The sequence below is a fragment of the Euprymna scolopes genome, chromosome 33 (genome assembly GCF_053919585.1).
Source record: "Euprymna scolopes isolate OS-2025 chromosome 33, ASM5391958v1, whole genome shotgun sequence".
Classification (NCBI taxonomy): Eukaryota; Metazoa; Mollusca; class Cephalopoda; order Sepiida; family Sepiolidae; genus Euprymna; species Euprymna scolopes.
In genome coordinates, this window is record NC_136514.1 from 17150605 (window position 1) to 17167597 (window position 16993).

The following is a 16993-nucleotide window of genomic DNA, read 5'->3' on the forward strand; positions in this document are numbered from 1 at the left end:
CTTGAAATAATTTGAGCGAACGGAAATTAAAACGAAATTTGAGGCGATAACTACTTAAATGAATTTTATATAAACTACACATGCCATAATCGAATATTCTTCAAGCACAAAATAACGGAAAACATTAAAATATTTTTATAAACATTCTATACGTTTACGTAACTCTCCTAAATTATTAACACAGAATGCTCAGGTGTCCCTCCTTCAAATTGAAAACGGGGCTCTCCATTTCAAAGTCGCTGCCATTTTGAGTTTATTTTTATACCGGTTCGTAAATTAAAAAAAATTTTTTTACAAACTTCTTAAAAATACAAACCAATGAACTTTTCTAGCATAAACGTAACTTTTATTGACTATGGTAACATTTATTTCTTGTATATTTATATTATTATATATATAATTTTTCTCTTTGTAAGGAAACATCATTTTGTTGGTCTCTCTTGGCTACGAATAGAAACAAAGTTGATATAAAAAATATATTTTCGCGAAAATTCTTTACTTTCATCATATTTTGCTAAGGGTAAAATTTTTGAGTATAAAAACCTATCTCTTTACAAGTCCCTCCTTTTCATAACCTATCATACTTTCATCAATCACAGTCCATTTTCTGTAGGCTGTTTTTGATGTTTGAACCCAACCAACGACGGGTACTTCTGCTAGTATATATATATATATATATATATATATATATATATATATATATATATATATATATATGTGTGTGTGTGTGTGTATATATATATATATATATGTATATATATATATATATGTATGTGTGTGTGTGTCAAGGATGTAAAATTTGCAAATTATGATTGGTCTTTGATTGGTGTCTATATATATCTCCATACGTTTACTCGAATATTAATTATTTCATCTGTATATATTTTTATATAATCATTCGAACATTACTCCCTTCCACACTTCGAAGCTTCCATTTTTTTAGCTAACCATCAGAATTATAGCTAGTCTATATAGAATTCCTATTACTAATTGTCTCTCTCGGATGAAAATCACTATTTTTTTTTCGAAATCCTGGGATTAAAGAAAATATTTAACTACATCTTGTGTCTGTTGTGAACGAACAATAGATGTTAATAATGATTTGAAAAAGTTGAAACAGCATTGAATGATATCAAGAAATCTTACATCATTCGAATAGTTTTATTGTCTTCCAAATCGCTGGAATTTCTCATTTTTCAACGAAATCGATAGATTTGCCTGCTCTAGTTGGGGACCCACCGCGGTGTACCAGAAGAAAGCTCCACATGCCTCCCCACACTGACTTAGTCCAGAAGAAATTGTAGTGTACATTGCACTGTAGAGAACCTACTGTTGATTTGATAAAATTATTTTAATATAATGGCTTGAATTCAAGTTTTAAATACAAAAGTAAAATATCGATAAAATATCGCAGTTCAATTATGCTCTAAACAGAAACATTCACTTCTAACGCGATCCCGTCTTGTGAAAGAATCTACTATTGATTTTATACGCTGGGCCTTTCGACTTGTTTGGTTATAAAACTTCTAAAATGCATTTTTGTTGTGAGGCTGCATCAGAATGGTTACTTTGGTTGAAAGAAGACTGCTCCTTCTTTGATCGAATTATTTTGATTATCGATTTTCTGGAACCGGGACAATCTGACAAATATATATATATATATATATATATATATATATATATATATATATATATATATATATATATATATATATATATATAAAACACTGTAAGACACATGAAGCACATGTGAGTTACATGCCAAAAATACTGACCAGCCGTTTCTGAGTCTATAGGCAACGAACACTCCTCCTCTTTCTCTCTTGGTCCTGGATATGACCTTAAACTATATCTGATGGTGAGACCTCAGCTTCTGGGCTTTGGGGAGTGTGGAGACACCCTTTAATTGCCATTGCTCCCAGGTCCACTCTGATCCGGAGTGGTAGTACCTGTTAGAGTCCCAACTATGAGTTAAATAGAAACCGACTTAAAAAACAAATATACTCTATTAAAAAATTGTTCTTCAAAATCACTGGATTTGGCATTAAATAACCCAAAAGGGTTGATATGCCGTAAAACAAAAACAACCAACCAACCTCTTTCTCTCTCACACACACGCGCATATAACCACGCTAAGTGTTATTTAATTGGAATTCATTATTTAGGCGAGTATTATTTATTCATTTTATTTATACCGGACTATTATCCTCATTTTTTTAATTTTTTATTTTTAGTTCACGACGTTTCGCCCAACTATTTCTCTGGCGTTCGTCAGGTTGTCCTATCCCGTCATACGAAACCAGCGGAATAGTTGGCCGAAACGTCGTGAAACAACAGCTAAAAAATAAAAAAAAAACAAGATGAGGATAATATTCGGCAATAAATAAAATAAAAACACGAATTGGGTTTTATACATAAGTAGATATACAAAGCACATTTTATTCATATCTATATTTCAGTGCCATCTTTATGAATCATGCCAGTTAAATCAAACACAAGTTTATCGCTGATTCCGTGGATCTGTGTTATCCTTCATCATTTACATATCTTTATTTAATCGTATTTGTTCATGGCTTCTTCTGTTTCGATTTAGAAATATTCGTTTTTAATGCTTGCAGCAAAGTGTCAAACTTCTACAACCCAATAAAATTAAATCATATCTCTTCCATACGCAAGGCTAATATTTTATGAGTATTCACCGAAAGGTTTCATCGGACACTAAATTGACGTCGAGTTTTAATTATGAATAATAGAAATGCAAGCAATAGACAAAAGAAGAAAACGGGACAGGCAATTGTGCCGAATTGCCAGACAAAAACGAAGCCAGACAAAAAGACAATATAGCTGCAAAAAAACAAGCGATAAGTTTGAAAGCAAACTTAAATTTGAAATAGTGCTAAAAAACGTTTTTCGAATGAAACTGTGAGTCCATCTTCGCTCTTTCGTTATTTCCTGGCAGGTGATTGACTGCGCTTCAGTTTATGATCCTCCTTGACAAACATTCTCACCAAACACTCGTCAGGCTACAACAACTGCCAATAATTACCCTAATTATCTATCTATGCCTAGGAATAAACTAAAATTCATTTAAAAAAATTCCTTTCCTTCAACTGTCAATCTGTGGAATACAATACAGTGGGTTTGCTTCCCAGCTGAATATAACATCGTCGTTTTTAAGTTTGATGTAAATATATTCTAAATATGTTCATGTTAGTCCGCCCTCTTAAATAATTAAACCATTCTCAAGTTTCACATATACCGATCATCAGGGTGTTGTCCCATCATCTACCCAACACTAATAAACTATTTTGCTCAAGTGTCCCCGTCCGCTTTTAAAAATACATATCATCTCTTTACGTTTGGCTTTATGCCGTGTTTGCCATTCTAACTTCTTTCATCCATTTTTGACTCCTTCTTGTCACATTTCTTACAGTTTTGTAATCGTTCTTTTTATATGAAGCCAAAGATTCCATTGTTGGAACTGGTTTCCCTGATATTCTTCAAGTCAATAGTCTTTCTAGAAAGACAACAGATATTTACGGGAGGGAAACTAAAAGATTACAAGTATTCCAATTAAAACTGATTTCTCAATTCGAACTAGGACCACCTATCTCGTCCATCCGTGCCGTTTGCATCTTCATCTTCCACATTTTTATAACCTATACTCCTTAAATATGTTTTTGTTTGTGTATTGATATTTATATTAAGCACCCTTTTTTCTATTTATTTTAAAAGAAAACACAACTTTGGATCGTGGAATTGCATTCATCTGCAAAAAAAAATCTACCTAATTTGCATATTCATTAAAACATTAATTTTAAAGAATTTCCTATCACTTCTTTTTTCATGGTATGATCATCTTTGGTTAACTATTACGTGTAAGTATATTCATGCAGATACTCTACATGATCTATACTTGCGTAGTATTTGCGTAAAAAGTGTACGTAAACACAAAACTCTTTCTATATATATTTATGTATGCGTATAATATATATATATATATATATATATATATATATATGAGCGAATAGTTAATAAAGCATGTTAAAAAACACTTTTAAAAAGAGTTAAAAACATATTTAATTTGAAAAGGAAACACTAAATAAGTGGATAGTCCTTAATCCGCAGAGTTTCCTTCTCATCAGAGGGTTGGATTAAGCAAAATGCGGGATCGGATTTTGATTGTAAAAGTATTTGATGAAACTTCAAGTAAATCATAGATCTTACTTGATAAAAAAAAAATGAAGCAAAGGGAATAGGGTGAAGAAAATGGTGATTTCACGTAAATGGATAGTCTGGTAAAAGGTAAAGAATCCAATGACGGTAAAATCCAAAAATACAGAATCCAAGAAAGTTGGTTAAATTTCCATTCGCAGAAGTAAAATACAAATATATCCAAATATATCCAAATATATATATATATATATATATATATATATATATATATATATATATATATATATATATATATATATATAACAAGGTGGGAAGAGATAGCTGAAGACCGGGAAAGTTGGAGGCGCTACGTCTACGCGGGATGTGAGAATTTTGAGGTTTTGAGAGTTGAGCACGCCACTATAAAGCGAGCCTTACGAAAGCGAGAGGATACAGAGGACTTTGATCTCGACCCCGCGTACTCGTGCGGGATATGCGGCATGGTGTGCCTGTCAAAGGCAGGCCTCAAGAGTCATGGAACTACGCACGCGGGACATGAACTGGGAGCACGGGAGGGAGGGGGCGGTCACCAACAAGGTTATCCTGCAGAATATTCGGCAAACTGTGCAGGCCGGGTGGGGCTATGTGGAATCATATGCGGACTCACTCACACGCCATCGTATCGTAGGGGTTGGCCGTCTTCTGTAAAGAAGTGGCAGTCACCATATATATATATATATATATATATATATATATATATATATATATATATATGCTAGCATGGGTTCCCGACTTTGCCCGGGTGTTTTGGAGGTGTATATTGAGCAAAAAAAATAAATAAAAACGGTCAATTTTTTAATTTTGACCCTTATTATGACCCCTTAAAATTTATTGTTTTGAGCCCAAATAAAGTTATTACGTTAAACCAATGTCAAAGGAAACTATATCTAAAACGTCAAGTGTTTAAACCCAAAATTGTAGGAGGAGTTTGGTAGAGTTCTCAAAGGACAAATCGTTAAACTTTGACCCCTTTACAGCTAAATCTCTGGCCGAAAACCGGTCACCTAGATTTTCCCAAATCTCAGTACCCTGTATATCAAAATTCGAGTCTGTAGACTAAAAATTGGCAGAGCTATTGCGTAATTGCGTAGGGAATATTATGTGAACTCCAAAACACGCGGCTTTTTTATCTTCTAAAAGTATGCATTACTTCTAGCTAGTCTAAAGTCAATACGTAACCCTAAAGGTATTACTTCTTAACCAGATTTTTAAACGAGTTAAAAATAACTAGACTTTTCAATTTGATAAAAGTTCCATTATAGCATATTTATTATGGGGTGGAGCTAGAACTGTCGAACATCTCAGCTCGACCTAGATAAAGGCAAAAAGTGTCCATGCATTAACATGGAGGGGAGACTATCTTTAAGTACTACCCTAAGCCGGAAATGGGGAAACGGACTTATGCTAAGTAGATAATAACTAGTCATTCTCACTTTTTTTCCCCCTCAATTGAGAGTAGATAATGCATGTGAATGTGTTACTGGCAGCTCCAGTAACTCTCGCTTCTCCTTTTTTGTCCTTCAGTCATCATTTCCAATGAATGATTTTTCTAACATAGGGTGAAGAAAAAGCTGCTTTCCAGGTCGGTAGTATTTTGTAAAGAGTAGCCTGAGATGTCGGAAAATTTCTGTTTCTATGTCTATCTTTGTGGTCATGTCACTAGTAAGGATGCTGGAGGTAAACGTTTCATCTGGGCTGACGTTACCCGCCTGATAGTCAGGGACCCGAACCTTGGATTAATCACTAAGAAGACTGTCCTATCAGCAGGTGCAAAGTACCGGGGCTGCTGTATTGCCATTTGGTGAATGGATTCTGGACCATACAGTAGTTTCTAGTAGGACCTCTCGATGCCATACTAGTGGGTAATTGTTACGGCTTTACCTTATCATGTGCTACAAAAAAATTATTGTCTTTTTCTCTCTTATTTTCCTTCTCTGTCCTGCTTCAACCAAGTCTACCGACCTGCCCCACAAACCGCAAAACCTCAATAATCATGACAAATCTCCAAAAAAGAAACACGAATAAACCTAGAACCCCATCCATCAACGTAGACCCCTACTACCAGGTCTCCTTCAACATCAGTGGTCTACGTTCCAACCTTCCAGAGGTTGAAACACAATTACAGGAGACGAAACCGGACATATTCTTTCTTAGTGAAACTGGCTTAGAACCAACCACTTCTCTGGACGAATTCATAATTAAAGGATACTCTAACATCTAAATCTGACTCCAAGATCTCCATGAGCATGGGATATGTGCCTACATCAAAGATGGCTTTCCATGTGGTAGGGATATCTCCAGAGAAGACCCTAATTTACCTTATATGTTCTTCCGGGTTGCACTAGCTTACACCACTGCATTTATATTTGCCCTCTATCGCCCCCACAACAGTGGTGTTACTATCTTTAAGAGCATATCTGAGAAAATTGACCACATCCTGTCTGCTCATCCTTCGGCTAACATTCACATTTGCGGTGACTTCAATGTACATGATGTGGAATGGCTGACCCACTCAAATAAAACCGATGACGAGGGGAGGTTTTGTCATGATTTTGCCATTGACCATGACCTCACTCAGATTGTTCACGAACCCACCCGTGTGCCCGATACTACCGGTCAATATGCAAGCATTCTAGACCTTTCCCTCACAACTTCCCCTGAGCTGTGTTCATGTTCCGTTATATCTCCTCTGGGATCCTCTGACCACTCTGTTGTAGCAGTTAAGATAAAAATGAAATGTAATAAGTCTTCAGACGTACCTCTCCACCGTACTGTATATCGATACTCTATGGCAGACTGGGATAGCTTCCGTACATTCATATCTGACCTACCTTTGCATTCCATGTTTAAAAAGGATGTGTCCTCTATAGTATCAGATCTGACCGAATGGTTAATTGTAGGCATAGACCGATTCATACCATCCAAAAAATTCCAACAAAAACCTAACAGCCAGCCATGGTTCTCTCCTGAATGTGCTGCTGCCATCGCGCACAGAAAATACTTTTTCCATAGCTACCAACGTAATAGATGCACTGAGACTTAAGCTGCTTTCAGGACTGCCAGCAACCACTGTAAGAGTAATAAAGATGCAAGAGAGCTATATGCTCAGTCTGTTAAATCCAAAGTAACTGAGCAGCGGCTTGGTTCCCACCAGTTCTGGCAAATAGCAAACAAGATCTTGAACAGAAGCGTGCGTCCTATCCCAACTATCATCAATGGACTTGAGGTCATCTCGTCAGCATCAGACAAGGCAAGACTATTTGCCAAGAACTTTGCAGCTAATTCTACCCCATGCGACAATGACCATCAACTCCCTGTATTTCCTCCTATAACAGACAACACGCTATGCAACATACAAATATCTGTGCGTGAGGTCGCCAAGCTAATCAAGAACCTTGATTCCAGTAAAGCAACTGGCCCTGACGGCATTCCAGTTATAGTTCTGAAAATGCTCAAACCAGAACTTGCCCCCATACTTACAAAACTGTTTAAGCGTTGCCTTAAGTAGAAGTGCTTTCCAACACCCTGAAAAACCTCATCAGTATACCCTTTATTTAAGAATTCAGGTGAAAAGTCATCTCCCTCTCAGTACAAACATATAATTCTCCTGTGTGTCGTGAGTAAGTTGTTGGAATCCATATTAAATAAAGGAGTAGTCAACCACCTCAACAGAAACAACCTTCTTAGTGATATGCAATATGGTTTCCGCTCTGCAAGATCTACAGCAGATTTGCTAACGGTTATATCACATAGTATTAGTGAATCTCTTGACAAAGGCTTCCTTTCCAGGGCAATTGCTCTTGACATATCAAAGGCTTTCGATAAGGTATGGCATAAGAGCCTACTTCACAAGATTTCCAGCTACGGTATTACTGGGCCCAACTCTCTTCCTGATCTACATCAATGATCTCCAAAAACACATACTTAAATCATTCGTTGACATCTATGCTGATGACACGACCATCTATAGTTTCACATAAAAGGCCGTAAATGAAAAAAGTTCTCTCTAATTCTCTCTCCTCTGATCTTGAGCACGTGGTACAATGGGGGAAAAGGTGGCTGGTCACTTTTAATGCATCCAAAACCAAGCTTCTATCTTTACATTATCAACGCTCTGATCCCCATCTGGCATCAATTGAAATGGATGGCTCTCGTCTTGGTGAGGCTCCATGTTTTGACAATTTTCTGGGCTTGACTTTTACTCCTGACTTGAAATGGAACACGTACATCAAATCTGTTGCCAGGGACGCTGGGAAAATGGTGGGATCCTTCTACCGCTCCAGAAGATATCTCACAACTGATGCAATTCTCTATCTGTATAAAAGCCAAGTACGTCCAAGGATGGAGTATTGGTGCCACATCTGGGTAGGAGCTGCTAAAAACAGCCCATCCTGCCTTGACAGAGTACAAAATAGACTTCGTGGTTTGGTAGGGGGTGCCCTTTTCTCTTCTCTGCACCTCTCTCCCACAGAAGAGACGTTGCGAGCCTATCTTTGTTTTATCGTTATTTCCATGGCAAGTGCTCGTCTGAGCTCCAATCTCTGGTCCCCCCTCGCCAATCTTTCACGAGAAACACTCTTTATCTGTGCCTTAATCCAAACGTAGATTCCATAAGCAGAGCTTCTTTCTCAGAAGTGCACGATTGTGGAACTCTCTTCCGTTCGCCTGTTTCCCACCTGACTCCAACTTGGACGTCTTCAAGTCCAACATAAACAAATTCCTGACAAACCGCCCCCCTTAAGTAAGACAGTCTATCAAATCTCCAATACTAATAATTACTACAATACTATCTCATTGATTACTGTACACACAATAACCCTTATCCCTGAGTGGCCTTCGGGCCTTGATAAGTGGTGACCCCCATGTAAAAAAAGGGAAATGTACACAGACACACATACACAGACACACACACACATACTCGTTCACTTTTATAGATATACTAGCAATTTTGTGCCCGGCGTTGCCCGGGTGTTTAGAAGTGTATGCTGAGCAAATAAAAACGGTAATTTTTTAAACTTTGACCCCTATTATGACCCCTTAATATTTTTTTGGGGGCTCAAATAAAGTTATTAAGTTAAATCCATGTCCAAGGAACCTATATTGAAAATGTCAAGTGTTTAGACCAAAAATTGTCGGAGGAGTTTGGTAGAGTTCTCAAAGGTCTCATCGTTGAACTTTGACCCCTTAACAGCGAAATTTCTGGCCGAAAACTGACCACGTAGATTTTCCCAAATCTCAGTACCCTATATATCAAATTTCGAGTCTGTAGACTAAAAATTGGCAAAGTTATTGCGTAGGGAAATATATACAGACACACACACAAACACACACACACACACGTATATATATACTAGCAGTTCCGCCCGGCTTTGCTCGGGCCCTATCTACTGTTCATAAGGTAATGTGAATAAATAGTGTGAATATGTAAAGTAATGCCTTTTTGTATAGCAGTCTTCCTTAACTACCATAGAGATAAGACAGATAGACATTTTCACTTTTATAGATAGATAGATAGATAGATAGATAGGAAGGTAGATTGGATGCAATATATAGTAATGATTTAAAAAGAATTTAAAAAAAGGGACTCATGCGTCACCACCGACAATCGAAACCAAAACGTTCAGCTCACGATTTATTCTGTCCCTGGCGTCAATAACTGGGCTATGAAAACATGTTTACTGCAAGGTTAAAAATTAAAACATGAACCAATATCTACTACGTTATGCATTTGTAATGCCGGCGTTCGACCTTCACCTGGCAAATTTCATTTTTTTTTAATTTTCACACTTTTGCACCGATTTTTCTGGGCTAAAACCCAAGTATAAAGTTTTGCATGGTTTCAAATACCTTATATATGTAGTTTCATGTCTGTAGACCAAAAACTCTAGGAGGAGTTTGGTAGGCAAAATTTGTTAAACAAAAATATATATGTACTAGCATTTCAGCCCGGCGTTGCCCGGGTGTTTGGATGTGTATGTTGAGAAAAAAAAGGTGGTAGTAGGAAGGCAGGCTCGAACCCGTACCGCAAAGGAGGAAACCTTACTTTTATGCTGTTACGACCACCACCCAACCAGAAGCGACATTTTTTAAAAATTAATTTTTTTTTTTTAAATCAATACTATATTATTGTTCCAGTATAGCATAATAATCAATACGTAATCTGCACGAATTGACATTCACAGCACAATCAAAGCGCATTTTACGACCGAGCAATGCCGGTCAACTTGATAGTTATGTATATAAAATTAGGTATATACATACATATGTTTATATATTTATATGTATTTGTTCCAGTTTTTATATTTTTTCCGTGTGTTTATATTTTCCTGTATCGGAGTAACTAAACTTATTAACAGATCATAATGAAGTTTGCAACACCACTGATAGTTGTAAGTGTTAATAATTAAAGTTGTAATTTTGTCATATATAAACCTATAGATATCAGACCTCAGTTAATAAATATTCCAATACTTCTACGATTTTAAAAGATTTTAGGAGGCACAAATATTGCCACAATTTCGCATTTGAATTTTTTTTTCCACCGAATTCGATCAATGCTTATTGGAAATGGTTTAAGATTCAGTGAATTTCAATTTCTTTATCGAGCCATCATATTCAGCTTTAGATAAAATCTCGAATGAAAAATATGTAATGAGCTTTGATAAAAATTAAAATAAGTATTGTAACCCTTATATCCGAGTGGCTTCCAGACCTTGGTAAGTGGTGTCCTCCATATAAAAAAGGAGACGTTAAGTTATGTAAATGCGTCTAAAATTATGCTTCTATCTTTAAATCATCAACGCTGTGATTCCCATCTGGCATCCAATAGAATGGATGGCGCTCGTCTTAGGGAGGCTCCATGATTTGATAAGCTTCTGACTTGACCTTTACTCCCGATCTGAAAGGGAACACATATATCAAATCTGTTGCCAGGGTCGCTTGAAAAATAGTGGAATTGTGCTATTGCTCCAGTAGATATCTCACTGCTGATACAATTCGCTATCTATATAGAAGCCAAGTACGTCCAAGGATGGACTACTGTTGTCACATCTGGGCAGAAGCTGCTAGAAGCAGCTCGTCCTGTCTGGACAGAGTACAAAAATAGACCTCGTAACTTAGAGGGGGGTGCCATTTTCTTCCCTACAACCTCTTTCCCACAGAAGAAACATTGCGAACCTGCCTTTGTTTATCGTTATTTCCATGACAAGTGCACGTCTGAAATCCCATCTCTGCCCCCCCTGCTCATCTTTCACGAAAAACACCCGTCTAACTGAAACCACTGTCATTAATTTTTCTCACTCTTTATCTGTACCTAAATCAAAACGTAAATTCCATAAACAAAGCTTCTTTCCTAGAACTGCACGCCTGTGGAACTCTCTTCCATTTTCCTGCTTCCCAGCTGACTACGATTCGGTTGTCTTCAAGTCCAACATAAACAAATTTTTGATGAACCACCTCCTTAAGTAATCCAATTTACCAAATACCCTTACTAACGATTGCATTATTATCCTATTGACTACTGTACGCTCCATAACAACCCTTATCCTCTAGTCGTCTCCAGGCCTTGGTTAGTGGTGACTCCTATGTAAAAAAAAATGTATGATTATATATTGATTTGACATTTTGTATGTATATATTGGACTGATGGAAACCCATTCATGAATTAATCTATGGCGCGTGTTTTATCTTTATTATATTATCAGTTTTTATTCCATTTTCATTCCAAACAAGGCATGATGCCACTTTGATATAGGAGGTTACTATCTAGGACATAATTTGCAGGAATACTTTGTAGAAAATTGGGCAGAAAGCAAGATTTACATCACACTTGAACTTCTGCATGTCAGTACAGGGAAACTGGAATACGGAAAAAGAATTACAAAGTCTAGCATTCCTAGGGAAGAAACTATCAGAGTTGTAGGCTTTCTGGCATCTGGAGATCTTTAGTGTATAGGAGTGGGACTTTGGGTTTTTTCGGTTTATTTACGTCAAAGTGGTACAAGGGCTTGTGGGGCGTCGTAATACACAAAATTAAAACCGGCAGATGGATGCAACATGTCATCGATGGAAGACAGATTGAAGCGTAGCCTGGCGTATCAACTCTATTGTAATTATTTTGATTCATTTATTTAATGCGTAAAAATAAAAATCACTCTTAGAAATAAATCTGAATCTTAATTATTTATTATTTCTTAATTAAAAATTTTAGTGGTGTTAGATTTTCAAATAGCTACTAACACCTGAAAGTATCCTATACCTCTATAAAGCCACCATTCGCCCATGTATGGAGTATTCTTGTCATATTTGGGCTGGTGCATCTGCCTCTAGTCTCTCGCTCCTAGACAAGGTTCAAAAGAGAGTCGCCAATCTGATAGGTCCTGAACTGTCAGCTAAACTTCAGCCTCTGTCACATCGACGAAATGTTGCATCTCTCTGCCTGTTCTACAAGTACTTTAACGGAGAATGCTCTAACGAACTGCCCTCACTTATGCCCCCACGACGTAAATACCCCCGACAAACCCGACAAGCAGCTAACTTCCACTCCTTCACAGTAGAGATGCCTAGATACAAGAGGGCCTTCTACTCCAGTAGTTTCTTCCCCAGAACAGCTAGACTTTGGAATTCCCTTCCGGGTCCCTGCTTCCCCAACTGTACTGACATGCAGAAGTTCAAATGCAACGTGAACCGACATCTTGCTGCCCAACTTCCTACACAGTACCCCTGATGCTTATGTCCCCGATAGTAGCCCCCTACAACAAAGTGGCAATGTGCCTTGTTTGGGGTGAAAATGTAGTAAAAAAAAATAAGACCGGATTAAAAAAGTGAGACATTACATACTGAACGGAAAAAAATCTGGCCTTTATATATATACTAGTGGGCGCCCGGACTTGCGAGGAAATATAAAATACGTTTAAATATGTATTAATTCATGCAGATTTTAAATTTATTATTACAATCCATTTCTCTATTAAATATTATATTGTACTTTATATATAGTAGAGATCTCTAAATAATTTTAAATATAAAATGACTTGGATGTCATCATCTGGAACCGAAACTTAAACATTTAGTGTCCGATTTCCGTATCTTATCGATGCAGCTATCGAGGGATAGATAAAAAAAAATAATTAACACTAAAAGACTTAAAGAAATTATTTGAAATCGGTCATGTGAAGAAAGAAGTAAACGTATGTCGACAAGTTGAAATGATCAGTTTGTATTTAAATTGGCGATTTATGTTTTGCACGTTATTTATTAACAAACTTGTTATACATCTTCCTTGGTGTATGATTACTCTTTTCTGTTGATCCCAGTTTTATGTGGCAAGTAAGTTAAGAGTTTATCTTTCAAATATTTATACATATAAAGTCACGGACGCATTTATATAATTAACTCTAAGACTTTTGATTTGTTTTTTTTTTAAATCACAAAAATTGTATTATATAAGAGGACGATCGAATGAGACGAAAAGTAGTATTAACATAAATGTGTCATAATCTAAAACCTGCAAATATCACGCATATATATATATATATATATGTGTATATATATAGGAGAAATGGTAATTAATAAAAATCTGAAGAAAGTGCTCGATACTGTTTACAGAAAAGTCTGAGGAGGCTACATAACGGCCAAAAAACGGCCGTGTAGCTGAAACAAAAATGTAACTGAACAGAAAAAAAGCAGTAATAAAAAATAAAACGTATATATATATACATATATATGTATGTATGTATGTATGTATGTATGTATATATATATATATATATATGTATATATATATATATATATATATATATATATATATATATATATATATATATATATATATATATATAAGATTGTTGAAGATTCCGTACTAATTTCTTTCTTTTTTGCTCCCTTAGCGTTTATTATAGGAAAGGAGTTATTTGCCCTTTGTTTACATTCTTTCCACTCACATTTTTAGGACCTGTGGCAAGGGCCACACCATTCTACCTTACGCACACACACACACATATATATATATATATATATATATATATATATATATATATATATATATATATATATACGAGGCACCTTCAATAACTTTCTACACTATTTTTGTACAGGCATTTAAAATCGTGATAGACTCTTGAAAATTTGGTGTGTTAATACTACACATCTGTTGAGATAACTGACCAATTTTTAATGATTTTATGTTCAAATGAAGAGTAAAGCCAGGAATTGAGAATACTCCCTAAGATGGCCTGATTGTCACAGCTGGTGACTTTAAAAAAAAAGAACATCTGGACGTGAGGACAGTTTAGAAGAACGATGTGCAATAAAATTCTAGTGTAAAATGAGAGGAAAATATCAGAGAAACTTATGGAATACTTCAAATTGCTTTGAACGATCTTGCCTAAATTGAGCACTAGTTTTTGAGTAGCATAAGAAATTCAGGAAAGGCGGGGAATCTGTGAGAGATGATGAGAGGTGTGGAACGAGTAGATTGGCCAAATAAGGGATTTCAATTTATTTTTTTTTCATTTTTCTTCCTTTGAAGATTATAATGCTGGGTATGGGGCAGCCAAACCAGCTGCCAACATTGCCCTGCTTTGTATTGAAACCAACTGAGAGCTCTTTTTAGTATCCTCGCTGTTCCCTTAAGTGCAATTGTCTGGATCTCTTTTGCACTTGGTTCACCAGAAATATTAGTAAGGTAGGACTTCAGGTTCTTCTTCATAAGCCCTGTAGCACCTATGATAACTGGTATGATTGATATCTCCCAAAGATTCCAGTTTCTTTTCATATCGTACATGAGACCTTGGTATTCGGTCTGTTTCTCTCTTTCAGCTCTGTTCAGACCTCCATCATTAGGGACACTCACTTCAATCAAGGTTGCAATTCTCTCTGACTTATTCCATATAACTATGTCAGGTTTCACAGCAGCATTTTCAAGGCAGGTGGCTGTAGGGATTACATGGTCGTAATCTATGGTATATAAGTCATTTCCAACTGTTCTTTCAGGTTGATGTTCCCAGGAATTGCTAAGTATGGACCGTCGTTTGTCTATAGACACGATAAGTGCCCAGTTTGAGGTCAGTGTGAGAACTAAATGCTAAAGGTTATGCGAATTCACCAGTCTCCTTGTCACAGACTATTTGACCAAGATGGGCATCAAGACAGTTCCTTAACATCCATGTAGTCCAGACCTTGCTCCATATGAATTTTGGTTAATCCCTAAGCTCAAGGAAAATCTTAGAGGCTGTCGTTATGAGACAATTGAGGGGATGAAAAAGGCTGTGACGAGGATCATTAAGCTATTCACACAGGAGGATTTTCATAGCGACTTCCAGAAGTTGTTGGAACGGTACACATACAAGTGTGTTATATTTGTACTATCGATAAAAGGGTCCATAGGAAAACAGTTAGGAAACTTATTTAAGGAACCTCGTCTCTCTCTCTCTCTCTCTCTCTCTCTCTATATATATATATATATATATATATATATATATATATATATATATATATATATGATGATTGCAACGTCTTGTCAGACGAGTGCCACTCTCTCAGACATTTAAAATCCATGAGCCCAAATGCCTGAGGGAGTATCTATACAAATATGATGTTACAGAGTCTTAGCTTTGTACGACAGCTAAGTTTCTCTCTCTCTCTCTCTCTCTCTCTCTCTCTCTCTCTCTCTCTCTCTCTCTCTCTCTCTCTCGGTTCAAAATGTTGAGATCCAGCAACAAGCAAGAGCAAGATAGCCAGCAACAAATTAAACTGCAGACCAGCTTAATGCGGGTAATGGTCTTCCGCTTTATGGTTTTTTTAAATCAGAAATTTACTTCTCCTAGAAAGGTTGCCTTCACCACGGCTTACGGGAGCCCTCTCCACCCCAATACATACACACACACACACACACACACACAAATATACACGGTGCTAGTTGGCCATTGACCCCAAAAAGAGTTTATTCGCCCTCTATACGTTCCATATTCCAGTTATATACCACAGTATCGTTCTCGGGAATATACTTTTATTAATAAGAAAAATTCCTGCTAATGCATTCCAAATCAAGGCGGTTCGAAAAATGTAATTCGACACTGGATTTCAATTTTTCAAACTCATTAAAGATTCATAAAGGAAGAAAAGTGTCAGTTTTCACACGTCAACATATAAAAGAGATAACAAAAACTTAAGGTAAATAATTGCTTAATTTAAAAATGGAAAAATGGAAAAATTAAAAATTAAAAATCCGTTCGTTCATTGTTTGAGTTTCCATAACAAATATTATTGGAGATTGTCTAATATTTGGATTTGAAATGTTTCATATTTGATAGATTTGTCTAGCAAAGTTTGAAATTAAATTTCTTGTGTGTTCAATTACATTCTTGGAAATTTAATTTACTTCGACAAATTTACTCGTTTACATATTTCTCCACACCCTCTCACTTTTCTTTTTTCTTACTTCTTTACTTTTCTAATGAACGTTACCTCTTTTGTTTTGTTTTTCTCATTTCGCTCGGGTTGTTTCCTTATTTCCCATCCTTTCTTTCTTTCTCTCTTTCTTTCTTATTCTCTTTCTTTTTTCTTTCTGTCATATTAATCTTGCTTGGTAGTTTATTTCTCTGTATTTCTTTGTTACCTTTCTCTTTTTCTTCTTCCACCTTTCTCTCTCTTTCCATGTCCCCCTCTCTGTCTGTCTGTTTCTCACTCACTCACTCTCTCTCTCTCTCTCTCTCTCTCTCTCTCTCTCTCTCTCTCTCTCTCTCTCTCTCTCTCTCTCTCTCTGACATATAGATCTTGTC